The following is a 12,490-nucleotide window of genomic DNA, read 5'->3' as shown; positions in this document are numbered from 1 at the left end:
TGCTAAATAGAATATTATGTGCATATTCATTAAATATATGATATCATTGTAACTGCTCATTTGCAATGTTTTCATGTTGGTGTAAGAAAAACTTTGGAAAGTATTGAAAAACAGGTAATGAATATAAAATATGAACATGTTTGTATTTTCATATCATTGTGTCAAATTTGCCAAATGACTGCCGAAAAAATGGAAGTATATATATATATATATATATATATATATATATATATATATATATATATATATATATATATATATATATATATATATATATATATATATTCTCCTGGTATTGGTATACGTGAGCAAATAGACTTAATAAATGTTAAAAATTTAAGAAATAAAAGTGATGAAAAAGATTATCGTTTTATACTTAATTAACAAGATAAACACTCAAAGTTCTGTCTACTTAGAGGAATGTTATATAAAAAGTCAAAATCATATTATCTTTGTAGGAAGTTTTTACCACTATAGTTGCACCTAAACTTATCCAGACTGATAATGGGGGTGAATTTATTAACAAAGAATTTAAATCATATATCAAAGAAAACCGGCCGTGCGTAGAAACGCATATTCGCGGATCACCTTATCATCCTCAAAGTCAAGGGCCAGTAGAAAGAACTAACGGTCAAATAGAGTTATGCTAAAAGAACTCTTTGACTGAAAAAAGAATAAATGATAGTTCCTCGAGTATCGAAGATGTACTGCTCGAATACAATTCAATAAGAATATATGGATTAATAGAATATTAAACATGACTTCGAATAAAGCCCTTTTTGGGATAGATGCCTCTTGAAAAATATATTTTCTTTATTGAGGAAAATATATAACACTCACACACGGATGGGTCAGAGAGATATCAAGTCAATGTGGTATTAAAATTTAATCCTATACATAGTGAAAACATAGATTACGGAGAAGGTCCGTATAAAGAGATAACTGAACTTATTCCTTTATTAGACAATGGTAATAGTTTTGATTTAGGAAGTTGTCCAAAATATGTAGATGTAAGAAAGAATCATGTCTCAGTGGAAAAATTTAGGAGGTTATTATTACAGCATTTTTAAAGGATGTTAGATAAAATATATAGCGATGATAATATTCGATTAGTTTCAATGGTGCTTAGTACTGTAGTAGCAAACATCAAACTGTTTTCAAAATTAATCAAAAGACTAGTAAAACTGTTTTTAGAGGCGTAGAAGTACGTTGCCGATTAATCTATTATTATAACACTGGTAATAAGGAAAATACTAAAGGTGAAATTTCTTGTATCCTTAGTGGAAGTTCAGACATAAAATTTAAAGGTGAGTTACAAAATGTAATGCACGGCTTTTCGAAAGGATGTTATAAACCAATGAGAGAGCTGGTTGAAATATAAGATTATCTGCCAATTAGGGATCATATTATGTATTTTGATATGCATAATATTTCCAAAAATACTTGCAAATGGCCATGTAAAAAAATCAAGAATATACTAAAAATAATTACGTTACAGCAAAAAGTGATTTTCACACTAGTCAAAATTAAATTATTTGCTACTCTAAAATTCAAGTTATTGGACAAGGATTTTATCTTACGTATATACAGACACTGAAAATGATGTCGAAAATAGTAAAAAAAACTTTGGAAGAAGATAATGATAGTGATGAAGAAAAAGAATTGGCATTTATGAATTACGAAATTAACATATGATCATTTCTTCTTATCCGATATTTTGGTTATAGATGCTGTGGCGGGATGTCACAACAACAACCCCCACACCCTTGAATCACTCTAACAAACAATATTCTCAACAATACAAAATTTCTCTTTTACTTTATCAGCAACTGGACTCTTAGACAGAAGGGAAATAAGAATAGAAGATAACCTTAATAACTATATTCCTTAAAACTAAATCACTTAATCCAAAAATCAAAACAGCCAAACTTGTGACTATATCTAAAACTAAAGAAATCAATACAGTGAACAACATTCAAATAAAGAAAAAAAAAATACACCCAGACTTACAATTAACCAATACCACAACCAAAATAAGCACACAAGGGTTTATATAATATACTGTATGTAAATACTGTATATGGGCACGAACACCGTCGTACACAATGTGCCCAACTGTCTTAAAAGGCACTACCACAGCTCAGTTGCAACACTACACTAAAGAAACACACAATCAGTCTTTTCTTCTTAAAATTCCTTTAGGGTAGTCAATCAAATTCCAGGCCAAGTCATCATCATCATAATCATCATCATCATCAAAAGGAATATTTACGTTATGGGCAGGGTCATTAATGTTCTATAATTCTCTAATGGCTGTCCATTCAAAAAATTCTTGTTCGTTCCGGATCGTCATCAACAAACTATTTAGTGTATGCACTCGGCTGGCAAACCACAGTCCAGGCAAAATCAAGAACTCTAAAGGAGGAATTACGGCTGTTGAAATAAATAGTTACTTCCACGCTGGTCGAAATAATATAAAATAAATCCAGCACTCAGATCACACAGAACTCCCTCTCGCTGCAATCAAATAAAAAAAGCATTCGCTCAAGACATTCATCACTGTCACAAGCTTGCTAAAAAGGTAAACAAACAACCACAATTATATCAACAATCCTTCTCACAACAAATAATCCTTACATTAACTACGTCTCTCTCTCTCTCTCCTCTCTCTCTCTCTCTCTCTCTCTCTCTCTCTCTCTCTCTCTCTCTCTCTCGGCAAAGAACAAATATAAAACTAAAAAGAAATCCTTCACACAAAACTTGCCTGATTTTTTTCATTACTCAATCGCAGTCGTGAACAGGACCTCTGCTTCGAATAACTGGGCCTTCATATACTCTCTCATTCACTTCTTCCATATCGCTATCATTCTTTGTCTTATCCAGATTCCCATCTATACTCCTATCATCTACTATATCATGCACTATCCCATCTACTTCACTATCATCTGGTCCTAAAATCTTACTTATTTCCGTCAACAATTAATCCATTTCATCAAAACCATTTTCTACTCTAATAAAAGAATCATTCTCTTATCTCTCAATCTTGCATTCGTCATACTTTTTTTTACATCATCTAACGAAAAATCACACACACTATAGGTATCATTCATACTCAGCCATGATTCATCTGTATTAACCCATTTATCTTCCATACTCACCTGTAAATTTACACGCTTGTCATGCCTATTCTTTTTTCTCCCATACTCGACTAACACCAATTGTTTATCTTGTAAACCTAATGTCTCACACATACTATGTTCATACCGGTTCATTTTCAGCCATTTATTCATCTCATTCTCTTTAATATATCCTGGTACTTCCTTCTATTTACGCAACTGGTTGGGGTGCGCCTTAACCTTTTCCACACTTCCATCCACAGACACACTTTACTCAAAACATAACTCAACCCACTAGAACCAACATTTAACACCTCTTATAGACCTTCAAATTTATCACGAACCTTATTAGCATTCATTCTATCCTTTTCAATTACTTCATTTAACACTTTCTCTCACACTTTATAGCTTAACAACCCCTCATTAACCCCTCCAAACATATTTATCATTCTCGGACACACTCAACCTCGGTCTTACTATCTTTCCAAAATTCAACACAAACTTACACGGAGACATACCTGTATCTTGTGCACCGTCGCATTATACACCCACAACGCACGCCCAACATATAAATCCTAATCATTATCCCCTGTACTCATCATCCACAAAATTTCACTCAATGTTCTTACAGTCCTTTCAGCCAAACCATTCGCACTTGGCTTATAAGGAGTCGAATACACATGTTCAATGCCCCATTCTCTTAACATCTGCTCAAACTCCCATCCAACAAACTCAGGTCTATTATCACTTAACATTTTCGCAGGCTTACACACACACACACACACACACACACACACACACACACACACACACACACATCGGCAACATCACTTGAGTTACCATTCTCGCTTCAGTCTCGCTCCTTTTATTCTTGATAGGCACTGCATACGTAAACTTAGTCATGTGATCCACCATAATAATCATTCCCACGTGTCTCCTCGTAGTCACAGGCAACGAAACAATCACAAACATCTCAAATGTTTTTTCCATACGTAACCTCAAAACAGGCGGACTTGCATGCATGCTCTGATATATTCCCGTCTGACAATCCTCACAAGTAGTCGCTACATCCCTACAAATTTGACTCAACTAAGGCGTGAACAATCTCTCGCTTGCACTCCCAAAATTTATTCTTCCCTATAAGTCCATACCTATCATGCACCAACATACACATGCAGCTGCATGCATCGGAAATACAGGAACATATATATCTTCATCCATTCCCCTATGTAAAAAATATACAATATTCTTACAAACAATAAATCTATTAGAAACTTTTTTATAAGCTTCCAAATCAGACGGCCATTTTTCTACCCTACTACCATTCAAAATACAATCACGTAACCTATTAATTTCCAAACATTCATCTTGCATCTCTTCCACCTCTTCTTTGATCAACAAATCATCTTCACTCTTTATAATATCAATTATTATTATTATTATTATTATTATTATTATTATTATTATTATTATTATTATTATTATTATTATTATTAGCCAAGCTACAACCCTAGTTGGAAAAGCAAGATGCTATAAGCCCAAGGGCTCCAATAGGGAAAAATAGGCCAGTAAAGAAAGGAAATAAGGAAATAAATAAATGATGAGAATAAATTAGCAATATATCATTCTAAAAACAGTAACTGCGTAAAATCAGATATGTCCTATATAAACTATTAAAAACGTCAAAACAGATATGTCATATATAAACTATAAAAAGACTCATGTCACCCTGGTCAACAAAAAAACATTTGCTCCAACTTTGAACTTTTGAAGTTCTACTGATTCAACTAGCCGATTAGGAAGATCATTCCACAACTTGGTAACAGCTGGAATAAAACTTCTAGAATACTGTGTAGTATTGAGCCTCATGATGGATAAGGCCTGGCTATTAGAATTAACTGCCTGCCTAGTATTACAAACAGAATAGAATTGTCCAGGGAGATCTGAATGTAAAGGATGGTCAGAGTTATGAAAAATCTTATGCAACATGCATAATGAACTAATTGAACGATGGTGCCAAAGAATATGCTATTATCCTCAGTTACTATTAAATTACAGCCATTCTTCCAAAGCAAACCCTCAGTGATATCAACTGACACATCGTGCAACCTCAAAAAGTCTTTTCCTATAAAAGAAAAATAGGTATTTCATTCTCCCCCATTACAATAAAGTTATGTTCAACTCCCATACTCCCTAGTTTCCCCTTATACTTCACTTCTTCCTAAACAAGTAAACTTCCCTGACCTATCCCATGAATTCTCACACTTGTACACTGTCTTTTCACTTCCCAATTGTACCTCTTAATTTCCTTAATAACCTACGTATTTACTAATGACAATTGCACACCTGTGTCAATGAAGCTACAATATTCATTCACATTTATATTCACATATGTCATCATTCTTTCTTTTACACCATGCATGTATAAATTTTCTCTCCTTTCTGATCTCTCACTCACTTCGCCAGTATGTTCATCTTCGTATTCCCTATCTTCCATACCCCTTTATCTTGGATTAAAGTCACTCGCACCATTATCCTTCTCACTCAACAATTTGCAACATTCCTCATTACAGTAAATCCTCAAAATATGTTCCCTATCATTCTCCATATATGCCCTATAAACCATCAGTCGATTCCATCCAAAATACAAATACACAGTTACACCGTACAACACACTTACCACTATTAATATCTTTGATAATAATTCCCCTTCAAGTACACTATTCTCCTCATTATATACCATTTCTTTAAAGTTCACTTACGCTACCTGGTATTTCCCTATCTAACCAATTCTGGATTAACTCACCCAACCCCCTTACGATACATTTATATGACATATATTTCCCTTCAAATCTTTGTTCCACAGCTAAACCTTTAGGCAACCTTTCAGAATTATGATTACTCTTATTATTTTCCATCCTACCATGCATTCTCGACATCGAATCTGCTATCACATTTTTACTTCCCGGTACATATTCTAACCTAAAATCAAATTCATTCAAATCCACTATTGTCCCAGTAACCCTTGCAATCACACACTCATTCCTAATCATATATACACTAGGGGCTGATGGTCAATAGGCACAATAAATTTTACACCATACAAAATTACTTTCAATGCTTTCACACAAAATCTTATTGCTGCCAACTCCCTGTCTATCATCGAGTATTTCCATTCCACTTTATTAAATACCTTACTAACATACGCTATTAATCTCAACTGCTCCTCTCCTTTTGCTCCTAGCATTTGAACTAAACAACCAACATACTAACCCCAATCGCATCCGTTTTCAACTCTAGCATATTCGCATTCTCACTATAGTCTGGAAATACCAAAGTGACATCTTTTGCGGCCTCTTTTTTCAACCTTTCAAACGTTTTAATCATCTGATCATTCCATTTTAACCTCGTACTATTCCTCTTACCCGTCCATTCATTCAGAGGCTTCCCTATACCCGAACAATCTCTAACAAACTTGTGACCAAACTCAACCAAACCAAGAAAACCTTGCAACTCACACACATTCCGGGGACGTGGAAACTCTCTCACCTTATTCACAAACTTATCAGTCTTCCTTATGCCCGATTCACCCATTACCTCCCCAAGAAATTCCACCTCCCCGGCCAACCACATACATTTCTCAAACTTAACTTTCACACCAATTTCTATTAACCATCTCAACACTGCCTTAGGCAACTGCACGTGTTCCTCAACAGTCTCACTCCCAATCAAAATGTCATCTATAAACACACCCACCTTCTGTCGATCGAACCCAGCCAAAACAACATTCACCACCCTCTAGAGGGCAGCAGGGACATTCGCAAGACCAAAACTCAACCTTTTAAATTGGAAATAACAATTGGTACTGGAAAATGCATTAATGGGCCTGCTCCCCTCTGCCAAAAGGGCTATTCCAGACACTCTCACTCCTTTCTATTACACCCATATGCTCTAATTCCTAACACTGCTCTTCTATCTCTCTGACGATAGGCAGAGAAAAATGCCTGGGATGCTGATATATGGGGGTATCATCACTGAGAACTACGTTAAACTCCGTTAGCTTTGACCCCCGACAATCCTAGTCACCGAGACTCAAAACTCTCTGCTTATCCCATAACATCTTAAAAAATCATTCCCTTTCGACTTCACCAATACTCTCATCTAATTTAATTTTTTCTTCCAACGTATCGTAATCCCAATTATCATCATTCTTTTCCTTACCAGCCATTACTTGTCTTGCCTTAACATATCTTTCATCCTCTACATTGACCAATGTATACATACATCCCATGCAATCGCCTTCACGTATACCAAATACTCTCTTTCTCCTAACACTCTTACATACTAACATATACCTGAGGTTCCCGCATATTCATAACACCATCATATATATATATATATATATATATATATATATATATATATATATATACATACACACTCATTTTCACCAAATTACCTGGTTTCATCCCTTCCACTACATATTCATCCATGTCACTATTGGAAATTCCCAGACTACTCGGCCAGGCAACTTTTACACTAATAACCTCACCTTTATTACCCAATAACTTTACACTTTCCCTTGCTACCAACGGCACCCGCTTCCACACCTTCGTACTCACTCTATCATCTACCTTTAAATAAAATTCCCCACAAATATTACCCTTAATTTCCATCTCTATCATATTCACACTTGGATGTACAATCATACCACATTTTTTTCAGAAAATGATACCCACGCAATACATCATATTTCTCATTCGTTCCCTCAACCACGTAAAACTCATTATCCTCTATCATCTGCCCCCCAATCATAACATTTTCACGCATCTTGCCTAGCACAGGCATACTCAAATTAACAATGTCTGACTTCACCCTTTCATCCCTTAAATTCACAAACATCCCTTACCTTATCATATGCATTCCTAAACAATAAATCAACTCCACAACCAGTATCAATCAAACCAACCAACTCTATGCCATTAAAAGTCAATTTCACACTCATGCAATCATACGCTCTTTCTCCCATCACATCTTCATACAATAAACCCTCACGAACATGCATCACGTTCACTCCCCACACACAGGAGGACTCACCCAATTCAACCCTCTGACTACCTAGTTTCCCGAACATTCTGGCTGACTTAATCCCTTTTTCCTACAAACCCTAGCTATATATCCATCTACACCACATTCAGTACATTTAGCACGCTGCTCCTTGCACATCCTCGCATAATGACCATCCTTACTACAATTGCCGCAAATCACATTTGTATGATTACTCCTACATCCACTCGCTCTATGCCCGGTCATACCACACCAATAACACTTAACCACTTTCTCCTTCCTTTTATGCCCTACTTTCCCACACCTATAAAACTTCTCTTCACGGACACAACTACCTGACCTACATCGTTGCGCACTAGCACTCCTATCTCTCCAAACCTGATTCCCTTGCCTAAACCCTTCTTTTGTCCTTACAGGTATTCCCACATTACTCGCCCTAACACTTCTATCTGCCACACTATCAGCTACCCTCATCAGTCCTCTCATAACAGGATTTCTAAAACTATCAAATTCTATTACACTTTCCTCTATTCCAGTTCTCACATTCACAGATTTATTTCTTTCATACATCTATCTAACTCGTAATCCTCAACTATCTCTAAATTATCATCCCATGTCAATCTATCTCGTCCACCTCATTTTCTCCTTCCGTTTCAAATTGATAAACTGACACATTCTCTGGTACCGTACTCAAAAACTTCTTCATTAGCTCCTTATTCTCATTTATGCCTTCATCCTCACATTTCTTCCTAGCTAATGTTTCAAACTAACATATATACATTGATATCGCTTCTCCTACATTCTTCCGTGCCTCATCAAAATCATTCCTACGCTTATACCTAACACTCCCTTTCATATGTTTTACCTATTCAATTATTCTCTTTTTCACACTTTCATGCTCATCATTCCATACACTCATTATCACACCATACATCGTCAGCAAATACCCTGTCAAATATTCTCCTAACTCCGTAGCGAAAAACCTCTTACTATCACCATACTTAGCCTGACAGAGCCTTTCATACTTCTTAAAAAAGGCATACATATCCTTACTGCTGTGTTCATTAAACCTTTCAGACCTAGGTACCTCTCTTATAAACACTGTATTAAAAACTTCCTTAACTTTATTCTCACTACTATCTTCATTCCTAATCCCTTCTTGTTTCCTTCTTCCTCACTTGAATCTAATGAATCCAATTCAACACTTAAATTCCCATCCTTAACCATTCCCCTCTCACCCTTTTTCTTACTTCCCACTTTCACCCATTCATGATCATCCTCACTCTCATCCTGACCTTTCCTCTTTTCCCTGTTCACATTACTTTTACCCTTCTTATTCTTTCTATCATACTTACTATACCTAATCCCTTTACCTTCAATATCACTATCACTACCTTTCCCATTATCACTTACCCTAGCCTTCTCTTCCACTATCAACCCCTTACCCGAAGCAGAAGCCACTCCTCTAACAACACCTTCACCCATGAACGTTTTCATCATTTCCAGTACTCCCCCATCATAGCTTCCATTCGTTTCTCCATTCGTTCCTCGTTCTCTTGCTTCCTCATCTCAAACTCTCTCTCTCTCTCTCTCTCTCTCTCTCTCTCTCTCTCTCTCTCTCTCTCTCTCTCTCTCTCTCTCTCTCTCTCTCTGGATTTGGCAAAAAGCAAAATAGAATTAAAAACAAAAATTAATCCTCCAAAATGCCTAAAAAAAGTATAAATGTATCCCTTGAATATGCAAGTATTAGGTGTGTTTAAAGAATCTGTGTCTATAGATGAAATTAAATTTTGGTCAAATTTTTGGACAAGACGTTTGCAGTGCCCCAATATCGTTTCAGTTATATAAGACTGGAGTCACAAATAACGGTATAAATTTGTATTTATCAAATAAAGTAGCAAAAATTCCCATTATATGTACTACAGCTAAATATATTTCTGAAATTTCTTCAACAAAAGACTACTTAATGATATTATGTATGTCTAATGAATCCATCCAATCATGATTAATACCTGGGGGGTGGGGGGGGGGGGGGGGGAAATCGGAAAAAAACTTAAAAAGAAGATTTTAACAGATCTAATGATGGAGAATCATGTTCTGATAGTAATACTTCTGATGAAGGATCGGATGATGTTTTTCTTCCAAACAATAAAATTCGTAAAAGAAAAAAATGGTATTGGTAGTTGTAGTAGTATTGAATCTAATTTGGACTCTGAATAAATATTTTTAAGGTTAACTATAATAATAATAATAATAATAATAATAATAATAATAATAATAATAATAATAATAATAATAATAATAATAATGATGATTAATTAATTTAGAAGAGTAATATTTAAAAAGGACGATGGTACAGACGTTTCAGCGATAGCTTGGAAATATCTTCAACATGCACAAATCCAAATACAGTTGGATCAAACTCATTATATTCATGAAACGATAAATATAGAAGAAAATATAGAAACAATGAACAATGATATATCTAAGAATCCATACTTGTTTAAGATATATAAACTTTTTGTACAATCAAAAAACAGAAATAATAAGGATTTGGAAAATATTCTTATTCGGAAACTGTTTTTAGAAGCGACTACACCTGGAAAAGATTTAATAACTAATAAGAGTTTTTAAAATGACACTGAAAAGATATTTACTTCTCTAAGCCACTTTATAGATATTCGGAAAAGTAAATTTTGGGTACAATACATCGGATTATGTTGTGAGATATGGCACTACAGCTAGTCACACAGTTTTTCCTGCGATCCCTGGTTAGTTAATTGATGCAGTTTATACATTAAAGAAAAATCCAAGCTTGTACTTGATTCATTCTACAGATGTACGCGGGGTTGATAAATGGCTGGGTCATTTATGTAGTGTTATTAATATCAATAAATTTTTATATTCAAGAATTAAGAAAGAAACGCCTGACATAAACGCTACATTAATTTTCCTCCACGTTGCTGGTCTTTTAACCCCCGAAACTAAATCCCATTAGTCGTCAGGGCATGAAATATCCATGCAGCGTTATTCAAACAGTAACACTTGAGAATGTTTTATCCAGTTGATTTCTGCCTCACAGTAGACTAAATTACGCGATAATTTATGTCATTTTGCTGGGGCAACAACCACTTGCGTTCCCCAAAGAACTGGAAAAAATACTTTCAATTTACTTGTGAAAAAAAAAATTATTTCTGAAGGTTTAGATACTTCTAACTTAATACTCTAATGTTGAAATCCCAACAGTCACCATCTTCTGATGATGATTTGTCAGTTTATTATTTTGAAGTTTGGATAATCGAGTTGAGAAAATACATCAATGAAACTGAACGACAAGTTGTATTAAAAAACTCTAATTTAGTGCCTCAAGATCTATTAATACAAATATTTGACGGAAGGCTCTCTTGGTATACTAGAGAAATTTTACAAACTTTATTATCATGGCCTAATTTCTTTTTTTTAAACGATTTAGATGAATATGTTACTTGGCTGACAAATCTAGTTACACATTACGAAGAACGCGGAATTTTGGATAGAACGAAGATCTTTAGTAATAAAACAAAAAATATTACTTATCGTTGAATTAACTCCTATAGATATGAAGAAAATTTTAAACAAATTTCCCTGTCTCTAATGGCTTAGTCCTATAATGAAAAGGGATGTAATTAACATTAAAATTCCTCATGATTTTGTTTTTTTAGTTAATAAAATAATAGATAAAAAGATGGGAAATCTTTTAAATTCATGGCCTTATATACACCGAAAAGAATTATACATTCAAAGAGAGGGATTTTATGAATTAGATAATGATAGTTACATGAAAATAATTCTTTCAGAATGTTTAGAGCTTAGTAGAAAAGGTGAAAATATTTCTAATTTTTCGTTATCAGTTTTACTTTTAACTGAACTAGAAAAAACTATTTGGAATAATTATATGATTCAAGAAGATAATTATAACGTTAAACAGAAAATCATGTTATATCTTTATGCATTAATAAACCGGCAAGACGTTTCGTATTCGGCCTTTTATGGATATTACAGGTAACGAGGAGAATAATCATTGTTGTTTGTCAACACATAAAATTGAAAATTTTCAATGCGTATATGAACAAAAGAATAAAAAGTATAGAGGGATCTTATTTCCATTATGCTACCAAAACTCTGATTATAACTTTATTATATATAATTTCATGGATAAAACTATTTTTATTTAAGTGGCAGATTCTAGTAAAGTGGGGATATTATCTAAAATTGCAAAGCGATATATCATGAAAGATGTTTGGAAAACTCATAATGTTGTCGCTTAT

This window comes from Palaemon carinicauda, chromosome 2, assembly GCF_036898095.1.
Source record: "Palaemon carinicauda isolate YSFRI2023 chromosome 2, ASM3689809v2, whole genome shotgun sequence".
NCBI lineage: Eukaryota > Metazoa > Arthropoda > Malacostraca > Decapoda > Palaemonidae > Palaemon > Palaemon carinicauda.
This window is presented reverse-complemented; position numbering follows the sequence as displayed.